We start from the raw sequence: 12,069 nt of genomic DNA on the forward strand, positions 1-12,069 counted from the left end.
AGAACCCGTGAATCTCAGTGGATTTATTCTCAAAAAGTCTCTAATTCTTATAGAAGCAGATGGCTCTTGGGAACTAGAGCTAAGAGTTGGCGAACTCTGGTTATCATTGCGGGCAACCATTAATTGAGTAAGCATAGAAATCACTCCTCAAAAATCTGCCTCTAAAGGTTGGTACAGGTGGAGTAGTAGACACTTGAGGTGCCTCAGCATACCTTGCTGGTCGGCCCCTATTCCTCGATGGGCGTATTTCTGACTGTGGAATCTCTGTGTTATTGGTATTTCTCTGGCTGACAGTATGCTTAGAAGGCATTATCTGTAAGGTATAAATGCACGAATTAGAAAGGAAGTCTTATAGAGTTTAACTTTATCGCACAAGTTCAGAGTATAAAAGAAGTGAAACAATTTTTAATGTCTTATAGCCTTCTAATTATAAGTGTGGTGCATAACACACCCATAAGCAAGACTCTACTAGACACGTCTTCATAGACTCCCTAGGAGTCTTGAACTCTATGCTCTGATACCATATTTGTCATGCCTCGGGAAGGTACCCTAGACGTGGTCGGCACTCAAAAGACATTTTTGGCCTTCAAGTAAACCACTTGGTCCAGTCACACTTTTACTCATTCACATTCTATCAGCGGAAGACTCAATCATAAGAAACTATTCATAATTTAGGGCCAAAGGCCAAATAAATATCCAATCAATAACTAACTAGAATAAAACTAGTCAAAACGGACAATTCAACACTTCCACACTCTAGTCTATGAAGCCTCTATCAATAATCCAGGAGGTGCCAATGACAAGTCCATGGCTACCAATAATTAAAATAAAGGAAACAAAACAAAGCTATAAAGATAATCTCGGTATCCTCCGGAAACTGGGAGGACTCACCAACTAGCTAGAAGTGAGAAAATCTTCAACGATGCGTCGGTTGATGATCTCTAGTACCTGTCTCTGCATCATTAAAATAATGCAAGTCAAATGGCGTCAGTACATGGAATGTACGAGTATGTAAAATGCCGAATGAAACAAACATCAAGGAAGAATCAAATCAACTTAAAATCTCAACTCAAGAAAAAGAACAACTCAATCAAGTGTCCTAAGTCTAAACAAAGATATGATTTAGATGGGACCAACCACATACAATTTAACCCAATCCGACTCGGAGTACTATCAAGACCTATATGGGAGTTTCTCTTATCCGATAACCATTACTTATTAGCAAGTGATAGTACAACAAGACGGCGTTGTTGCCACATCCGTTCATTCCTTACCAGGGTAGGAACGAATCAATCAATCATGGATCCATATCCAACCAAGTCCTATCATGTCAGGACAATAATTTGGGAAGCATCCAACTTTAACGGTTCAATTCCCTCCTATGTTTGGCGACGTAGTTATTGGATTTGAGTTATAACTTACTCTTATCCAATTCGTTGCTCGATACTCCTCCCAAGACTCAACGCTCATAAAACTCCATCCAATTAACTCAATCAAATCATAACGACAAGTCTCATTTGGAACCTTGTCAAATCATTATTTCTATCACAATCAAACCTCTTCCAATCATACTATCCGATAAATCTCAATCGTATCTTTAAAGTGAAATTTAAAAATGCATTTATAACATCATACAATCCTATCCAATCATTCCTCTATTCATTTAGCAAATCTTTCTGAGACTCATCAAGACTCTAAGGTTCTAAATCAACAATTTAGGATAATTAACATATTTAAGAAAATTAACATATTTAAAGAAATCAACATAGTTAAGAAAATCAACAAAATATATTTAACCACTCATATCAATCAACTCATACCAACATGTAGCATATCACTTTCTTAACTCCACAACATCAATATAATAACAATGGGTTAATAGATTAAAAAGACCCATTTGGACATAAGCCTATCAAGAAACTCCAATTTTATGAACATTTAATCTCAAAGAAGGTGTAGGGAACATGGGTGGACTCAACCCATGCTTTGACTGGCTTTACATACCTTGGTGAAGGTTTTGGAGGAACCTTGATGTTAGGTCTTCAATGGAAAGCTTGAATCCTTGAAATATTTAAAGGTAATTCCTTGTTGGAGATGGATTGAGAGAGAAGAGAGTTGATTTTCTAGGGCTTTTAGAGAGAGGAAGGGACTGAAAATAATGGTCCAAAATATCCCAAGGCTAATGTATATATAATTTGGGAAATGCCCAATTTGCCCTCCCTCCGAAAAATCTGGAAAAAAGGCTAAAACTCCCCTAGTGCTATAGTGGCGCTCCACGCCACTGCAGCGCCAAGTCAAAATAGGCTTAAAAACCCTACAACCTGATAGTGGTATGTCACGCCAAGGACCAAACTACTGAGGCTTATTCCTGGTGCTATAGTGGCGCGTCGCGCCCTTGCAGCGCCAAGCCTAAATTTCCTGGGTTCTGGAAAATAGGCTTAAAAACCCTACACATCTACTAGTGGCACATCGCGCCAAGGACCAAACTACTAAGGCTTATTCTTGGCGCTATAGTGGCGCGTCGTGCCACTGCGACGTCAAGCCCAGGTTTTTCTCAGTTATGGTCTAGAACTAAAATTCATATAGCACTAGTCCATCGTAAGATAGTCATAACTTTTGACTCCAAGCTCCAAAAATATAATCTTGGTGGCATTGGAAAGAAGACTCAAAGACCTTTAATTTAATAGGTAATGGGCCACCCAGTTCGTTATATTCAAAAAGATAAGGTCATTGGAAGTCGACCCTTATACAAGCTCATTCGAAAACTTAGCCAAGATGAGTTCTTTGGATTTGTCTTGGTTTTAGGAATCCCTCATGACCCTAAATCACCTCTAACACTCTTCAATTACTTAGGAACTTATCCTAACTCATGCATACACTTCACAATAGTCGAGTTCGATCTTACACGTACACTAAGAAGGGTCCGAATCTTAATGAAAAATTTTGGGGGTGTTACACCCTTCCAAAAGGAAGATAGACTTTGATATTGATCTTCTCCCCGATACATAATGTATCTCTATTCCCCCATATCGTATGGCTCCAAAAAATCTTAAGGAGTTAAAGAACCAGTTGAAAGATTTCTTGGATAAGGGCTTTATTAGATCAAGTATCTCTCCATGGGGTGATCCGGTTCTCTTTGTTAGGAAGACGAATGGTTCTCTTTGAATATCTATTGATTACTGTAATTAAACAAGGTCACAATTAAAAATAAGCATCCCATTCCAAGGATTGATGACTTATTCGATCAACTTCAAAGAGTAAGATACTTTTCAAAGATTAATCTTTAGTCAGGTTATCAACAACGTAAAGGAATATGACATTCCAAAGATGGATTTTAGAACTCAGTATGGTCACTTTAAATTTTTTGTTATATTTTTTGGACTAACAAATGCTCTTGAAGCTTTTATAGATTTGATAAATAGGATGTTCAAACAATATTTGGACATATTCGCAAGTCTTCATTGATGATATATTGATCTATTCTTGAAGTGAGAATGAACATGCCGATCATTTAAGGATTGTCTGGTAAATTCTCAAGGACCATCAGTTGTTTGCTAAGTTTAGTAAGTATGTGCTTTGATTGAGGTTGGCTTCTTTCCATGTCTATATTGTCTTTCGTGAAGGTATTATGGTGGATCCTAAGAAGAACAAAGTGGTTAAGAATTGGCCTAGACCTTTGTCTTTTTTTGATATTCAGAATTTCTTGGGCTTAGCCAGTTATTATAGACTGTTTGTAGAAGGATTCTCTTCCATTGCATCACCCTTGACTACTTTTACTAAAAAGAAGGTGAAATTCCAATGATCAAAGCATGTGAGAAAAACTTCTAATAGTTATGGTATATTGCGATGCTTCAAGGGTTGGTCTTGGTTGTGTTTTGACGCAAAATAATAAAGTGATATCCTATGCTTCTAGGCAACATAAAGTGCATGAAAATAACTACCTGACTTATGACTTGGAGTTGGCGGTAGTTGTTTTGCTTTGAAGATTTAGAGGCACTATCTTTATGGTGTCCATATTGATATATTCACCGATCATAAGAGTTTTCAATATGTGTTCAACCAAAAGGACTTGAATCTTAGACAAAGAAGATGACTTGATTATTGAAGGACTATGATATGGGTGTGTTGTACTATCCGGGCAAAGCAAATGTAGTTGTCGATACTCTTAGTAGATTATCAATAATTATTGTTGCTCATGTTAAAGAATAAAAAAAGAGTTAATTTGTGATGTTCATAGTCTATCTTCTTTGGGTGTTGACTTAGTTGATTCGGAGGATGGTGGTGTTGTTGTGCAAAATGGTTCTGAATCGTCCCTTGTGATGGATGTGAAGGCAAAGCAAGATAGTGATCGTAATTCGGTTGAGTTGAAGAAAATAGTTACTGAAAAAGCCGTTATGGCTTTCTCCCAAGAAGGAAATGGTGTGCTGAGATATCAAGGCCGATTATGTATTCTCGATGTTAATGGATTGAGTGAAATGATATTTTTCAAAGCTCATAGCTTATGATATTCTATTCATTTGAGTTACACAAAGATGTATAGAGATTTGAGGGAAATGTATTGGGTGAATGGCATGAAAAAGGATATTGCGGAGTTTGCGATCAAGTGTCCTAATTGTCAATAAGTGAATATTGAGCATCAAAAATCAAGAGATTTAGCTCAAAATATTTAGATTCCTACTTAGAAATGAAAAGATTTGAATGTGGACTTCACTACAGGCTTACGTCATAGTCGTAGGCAACATAATTTCAGCTGGTAGTTATTGACCAAATGACTAAGTCAACACATTGTTTTCCTATTAAGACTTCCTATTTTCCCAAAGATTATGCTATGATTTACATTCGTTAGTTGGTTAATCTTTATTATGTTCTGTGATCTATCATTTTGGACCGAGGTACACACTTCACATCTTTATTTTGGAGGTCTTTTCAAAAGGATCTTGGAACTCAACTTAAGCTTAGTACAACTTTTTACTCGTAGAATGATGGTCAAGCCAAGCATACAATTCAAACCTTTGAAGACATATTGAGAGCTTTTGTCATTGACTTCCAGGGTAATTGGGATGGTCATTTTTCATTAATTGACTTTGCTTATAACAATAGCTATCATTATAGTATCCAGATGACTCCATTTGAGGTCTTATATGGTAGGAGGTGTAGGTCTCTTATTAGTTGGTTTGCAGTTGGTAAAGTTGCCTTGATAGGACCTGAGTTAGTAGATGAGGCTATGGAAAAGGTTAGACTTATTAGAGAAAGATTAAAGACTACCCAAGTCGGAAAAAGTCCTACTTGAATGTGAGGAGAAGGGAATTTGAATTTAAGGTATATGATTGGGTTTACTTGAAAATCTCACCCATGAAGGGTGTGATGTATTTTAGCAAGAAGGGGAAGGTTAATACCCGATATGTAGGCCCATATCAAATTTTAACGTTGTTTGGCAACGTGTCATATGAGTTGTATTTATCTTCGGAGTTGGCATCGGTGCATCCGGTGTTTCATGTTTCATAACTGAAGAAGTGTGTGGGTGATCCTAGATCTACTGTGCCTTTGGATAGCATTGGTATAAATGAAAGTTTATCCTATGAGGATATTCTGATTGAGATTCAAGATCGATAAGTTAGAAAGTTGAGGAAGAAGGAAATGACATCCATTAAAGTGTTGTAGAGGAACCAAGAGTTTGAAAGTGCTACATGGGAGGTCGAGACAGATATGATGAAATGTTATCCTCATCTCTTTCCTTCCATTCCTAGTTGAGGTATTGAGTTACTTCATGATTACTCCTTCAAATTCATGTATTTCAGTCATTCCCATGTTAATGAGATTAAAGTCATGTTTAGCTTGGAATTGAATATTCCATGTTTTATGCATTTTCATGTATCATTCTATTCATGTTGGATCGAGTCTCTTTTAGTACTTTGTTCATGTTATCTTGAGTCTTATTTGAGGTCGAATGTTCCTAAAAGGGAGATATTGTAAGACCCTAAAAGTTAGAAGGCCAAACAAAGGAAGATATTGCAGAAAAGTTATAGAAAAATCATTTGGCACAGGCTTCTACAAGCCGACCTATGGGCCGTAAGAAGTCCTATGATCCATACGAAGGTAGTTATCTAAGGCCCAACACTTGGAAAAAAATATTAGATTCTAAGATGAGTCAAGTTGATGGCTCATAGGAATATAAAAGAGCCATAAGAAAGGCTCGTAGGAAGGGTTCAGAAGAATAAAATTTTACTAAGTGTCCGATCACTTTACGAGGAGGTCCTACGGACCATAGAAATTTCTACAATCCATAGGTTTGGCCCATAGGAAGTTATCAAAGACTTAGTAGTTCAAGTTATGAAAAAGTTGGCAGGATGAGAGGGTCTTATGACTAATAAAAGGTTAGATGACTCGTAGACTCCACTCATAGAAGGGTCCTGCTATTTGGGAATTTGGATATGTGTTGGGATGTTTAACGGCTTAACCCTAAGATCCATAAATCCTTAGAAAACCCGTAGAACCTGTTCGTATGCCTCAATGTGCAATTCTAATAGCTCAAGTTTTTGGTGCACTAAGTTCTACCATGGGTCCTATGATCTGTATCACCTTCTACGATCCATAAACCATGGTCGTAAGCCAGCCTTCAAATATTAGGATTTGGAGGTCTGATTCTACAACCTCACTCCTATGACCCATCAAAGGACCTACAACCTATAGTAACTAGTCGTAGGTCCACTTTGGTAGTTATTAATGATGGGTGATTTGGGTATTTCCTATATTTTCTACACCTAAGTTATGTCGTTTTTGAGTATCCTACAAACCTATAAGTACCTAAATTCTTAAAATTCTCATTATTCCCTCTCATTCTCTTAAATTCATCTAAAGAGTTCAAGGTTTCCTCTCAAGTCTTCTTCTCCAAGAAAGATTTAGGGTTTCAAGGTCAAGTCAATTCCCCATTGCTTAGAGCTTTCTTTGGGACTTTGATCATCAAGGTATGTTGGGAATTCATTCATAGACCATTTCTATCCATGTAGCCCTAAAGATTCCTCCCTAATTCTCTATCAATTTAATTCAATAATTCTAGGATTTTGATCAATTTACATTGGGTTGATTCAATTTTGTTTTTACTTGATACCAATAGTCTATGCATGCATGATTTAAGTTTAATTACATATTTTCAATAATTTTTACTAGGTCCGCGCACTATGATAAGAAGTTCAAGTTTTAGACCATGAACTTATGATCAAGGATTTATGAATGATTTATGAAAGTTATATATTATGATTCAAGTATGTTTTCAAGTATAAAATCATGAATTGTGAAAGATTTTTTCACAATTTGCAAGATATCATGATTTTTTTGCTTATAAAGGTAAGTATCCACAAATTCAAGTTATGAGCATGATTTTCAAGGAGCTATTCTTATGATGTATTTTCATGATTTTGGATTGGTTTATTTACCTTTCCTAATGACTATATTTTATATATTTCATTAGAATTAACTTAGCACTGAGAAAAATTTATGGTGGGGATTTATGATGAACCCTAGTAGCAATCCTTAGTTCCAAAACTATGTGCCACTATAGGTGTCTTTATGGATTAGCTAGTGGATCCACAAATAGCTCTCATGGTGTTACTTACGGAGTCTACCTTGGCAAGAAGTCTTTCTCTTCTCGGTGTGGGAATTGCAACGGAGTCCATGTTATAGCTCACATGGTCTTAAATGTCGGTTAAGGTTAATATCCCACATATGTATAAGCTATATCTAAAAGTTTTAATGATGTTTTATGTGCATTTCCCTTAGGATATGTTTTCAAGTGTTTTTCAAGTTTTATTCATGTTTTCAAGATATTGGTCATGCATCACATATTCATATTGACTACGTTCGATTATCATTGTTCATACCTTCTTTTCACATACTTGGCTCATTCCATGTACTAACGCATATTTTTCCTATATTGTATCATAATATAGGGTTCGACGATCATTACGCATAGCTCGCTCGTGGCTAGAGATTGAGTTACTATTTCTATTATTGGTGAGTTCTCATATTTTGATGATGTGACATTTATGTTTTCTCTATATTTTTTATTTTTTATGTTAGTAAGCTAGGAGTTTGTCCTATGCCCTGTCTAGACTAGTAGAGGGGAGTCTATGTTGTCCCATTATTCAGAGATTTTAGCTTTTTTCCCTTCTTATGAGATTTTCTTATTGAGACTTTTATTCTGCATTCATGATGCCTCTTGTTATGTTCTTATTTAACTTATGTATGCTTATGTATGATATGCTAAGAGGCTTGGTTGGAGTCTTTCGGAATTCTAATCACCGTGTCACACCTAGGGCCTAGCTTGGATCATGACTGATTTACCTTTCCTAAATTTTTGCACTGATTTAGGTGATAACCCAGCTTCCTTCAAAACTTGTATCTCAATATGACCACATTCCTCTTCTTCTTCTCCATCTTCAATTAGTGAACAAATAGTTTCACAGTTTTCTGTATTACCTTTTATACTTGTCATTACCTCGTTCTGAATGATTTGATGTGAAACTATGGTATGTAACTTATTAATAGGCTAAGATTTTTGTTCTCCATTCTTGATTACAGTTGCATTAGCAAAATTATTCATCACCTTTTGTTCTTTTTCTTGGCAAGGTAAAGCTCTCTTTGGTTTGACAAATCCGTCTTTTATCTGTAATATATGATTGTGTTCCCCTTCACTAGAATATCTCCCTTCCATCACTTGAAGAGGTTCTCCATGACAAGCATTTCTTAGGATCTTCTCATTATTATGTATCCCTTGGTTATCACTAAAAAATTGCAAATTTCTGATCTTCCTATTTATAATTTCATTATTATCTTCAGAAAGATCTTTTATTTCATCACTATTTTGACTTACATCTTTTTTCTTTACAAATATCTCTCTTAGATGGCTACACCTATTAGAAGTCTCCTCTAACTTATCAACTCTAGAAGTATAATGACTTGGATCCTCATCTTCCTTTGTAGTGCCATCGTCAACATGAATTGCTAGCTAGTTTCCTTGCCGACCACCAAAAGATTTAGTGATCCAGTCCTTGGTAGACTACCTTTTATGAGTTTGTGTGTTTTTCTTCTCTTGTAATACTTGGGTTGTGTAGCTTATTTATTTCATCTACTACATGTATATTATGTTGATTCTTTACATCTACACCCTTTGGAACATGCTGATTGGATGCCTCTTTATTTGCGTTTGCCAAAACAGCAAAAGGATTCCCATCTGCAGTTTCTTTAATGGGGATTGAAACAAATTCCCTCATATTAGCATCATTCTTTTTTTCTCTAAAGTAAATTATTTCTGTAGGATTCCAGTACCGCTTTATAATTCTCTCTTCCTTCTTTGGTTAATCTCTTTTCCTATATTATCGTCAGCACTATTTGGTTCTTTTTGTGTTAGTCCCTTTTCACCTATTTGTCTTTCTTCCTTTGTTGTTGTTTTCTTCAACTCTGTATGTAAACTCCTACATTCTTCATTTGCATGTCCTTGAATATTACAGAGTTTACCATACCGAGGGACCATATCATAATGAATCTTTACTTATTCAAACCTTGATTCTGTAGTAATTTCATTCGCTATCTCTGTCTCGATATACTTTGAAAAATCAAACATCAGATCAACTTGCACTTTTATTCTTGCACAAATTGGCCTGGTCTTATTGATTGTAGCCAAGTCTGTATGTAATGGCTTCCCTAGTACTATAGCCAAAGAGAAAATAGAATTTTTGACAAAATACTTTGGCTTAATAACTGGGAAGGAAATCCAAGTCATGTCTTGTGTAGTTTCCTCATCAACTTTAAACTTCTCATCATTTATTAAGGGCCTCATGGAGTAAGAATATCTATCCTTAGTAAATATATAATAGATGTTTTTTGACATTAGATTTATGATGCCTTCCTTTTGATCGAGTCTTATGAGCACATGCCGATTTCTTAGTAACCTTATTTTATAATCTCTTTCGATGTTGCATTGTCTGGGGATAATCACCTTAAGTTCTTCTAACTCAGGCCAACCATATGAAAACTTTCCAATCACAGCAAATTGGAGGTTTTCAATGGTATTCGTTCTTTTCACATCCTCTTCAGTCCATACAATTCTTGGGATACCATTCGCATAGGAAACTGTCTTCATAGGGATAGGAGCAACTCCTATATTAGAACTGGACATCACATGATTAGGATTCCTATTCCTGAGAACATTAGCATATTTTTCCTTTGGTATACTACAAACACCACCTTCGTTAGGCAACTTAGCAGGCACGATAGACAAATTAGGATTACTGTTAATTAAAGAAGGGAATGAAGATTCTTTTAACAAACATAACTGGCCAGCCCCAAGAGAGAGCTGATTAGTGACCAGAATGGCCATGTCAATGGGGTTTTAGGTCAATCTAGGGTTTTGACGGCAAGCATGTAAAGAGCATCCTTTTTCTACCTCTATAAGTGTACTATGTAACTTCAATAAGCAAGATTATAATCGAAACTGATTTTTTGGCTTTGGTACATATACTAAATGGAGAGTGGGAAATACATTGGAATGCGATAATAGATTCTAATTTCATCAACAGATTAAGGAATTTTATGTCAGTAAGAGTGCAACATTCCTTAAGTGAGGGAAATACTCTTGCTGACTTTTTCTCTAACTTGGTTTTCTTTTTTGTAGGTATATGAATTTAGATCTTTCCAGGAGGTTCCAAATACAACCAAAAGAATTATCATCTTAGATAAACAAAGCACACCACATTAGAGGATAAGCCAGTCAAACACAAGATTATAAATAATTTATTTCGAAGAGACTTTTCAAATGACATTCATGAATAATAAAGTTATATTAGATGATAAAAATTGCTACACATTATATGATGTATGATTGAAATTCAGTTGGTTGATATATCATGCACCTGGTGAGAGTATAGGGTGTTTCATATGGTATAAAATCAGGACTCATAGATGTAGCAATTAATTAATATCTACAGCAGTTTTATTATTTCACATTCTACATAGTAGAATAATTTCAAAATTATTTATTTCGATGGCTCGGAAAAATAGAGAAGAGAGAAATTGGTTAGGTTCCACGGTGTACGTTGCTCAAGTTTAGAAATAGTTTGCACAAGCTGTACAATGCTGCAAATCCCAGAAATTCATGCATAAACCTCACAAAAAGATATTCAAAATTAGTAATTCTTTCAGAATTTAAGCTCCGGTGGTGGTAATAATTCTAGTTTGTTCAACCCATCGAAGTTTAGATCTAAAAAGAGAAACTAATTTCAACTAACCTGAGGTTAAATTGATGGATTACCAACAATACTCTATCCACATAATCTACATGAGGTTGGATCCACATTGAATCTATGAGAAGAAAATTGAGCAAAAAGAGTATTATTATTTATCATGCATAGATCAAAATGACGTTTAAATGAAAATTAGAAGACAGAATACCAAGGTGTTTCAAGGTTGGAAACTACTTACACCTAATGGAATCGAGCTTCAGTTCTTATTTGGTTGAGAAAGAGGATCTCTTGAGGAAGAGGAGTTGCAACTGCAAGTACTTTTCAACTTCCCACTTTTCTATTCCTATTTTTTGTTATTTGTTATTTGGTAGAATTTCAAATTAATTTATTTTGGTGGGCTGTACATTTGGTCAACCCTCATATCATTGTACATATTATTATTTTTAATAGATCTGACCCATGTGGTCTTTTATTCAAAAAAATATATGTCAAAATAATTGAAAATTCATATAATTATTTATTGAAGAAATAAAAAAATCTTCAAAACATTCTCTGATGTTTGTTCTCATGATAAATTAATTATTCATGGATCAATACGTTATTTAATCACAAGTTGATCAGATATAATATTTATTGTTTACATGCGTACTCGATTTCAGTCCGATTCAAAAAAATCTCATCATACTATTATAAAAAGAATTACTAAATATCTTATTGGTAGAATTCACTGTGGCTTGTTGTATGCTCAAAGAAAAGACTTTTGACTTGAAGGATTTTGAAATGTTTATTATGCATCAATGGCTATAGTAAAAGAGCATGTGAAACTTGTGAA

General features: G+C 35.2%; 1 long non-coding RNA gene across 1 annotated transcript; it reads right to left on the reverse strand.

Annotated features, from left to right (window-relative positions):
- Positions 1–755: 755 nt before the first annotated feature.
- LOC129898622 (uncharacterized) lies at positions 756–11,564 on the reverse strand. Its single transcript, XR_008769409.1, has 3 exons — positions 11,476–11,564; positions 11,283–11,355; positions 756–954 (listed from the first exon to the last, which is right to left on the reverse strand). It is a non-coding gene; the product is annotated as an uncharacterized LOC129898622 (long non-coding RNA).
- Positions 11,565–12,069: the final 505 nt, after the last annotated feature.

The sequence above is a fragment of the Solanum dulcamara genome, chromosome 8, assembly GCF_947179165.1.
Source record: "Solanum dulcamara chromosome 8, daSolDulc1.2, whole genome shotgun sequence".
NCBI classification, from domain to species: domain Eukaryota; kingdom Viridiplantae; phylum Streptophyta; class Magnoliopsida; order Solanales; family Solanaceae; genus Solanum; species Solanum dulcamara.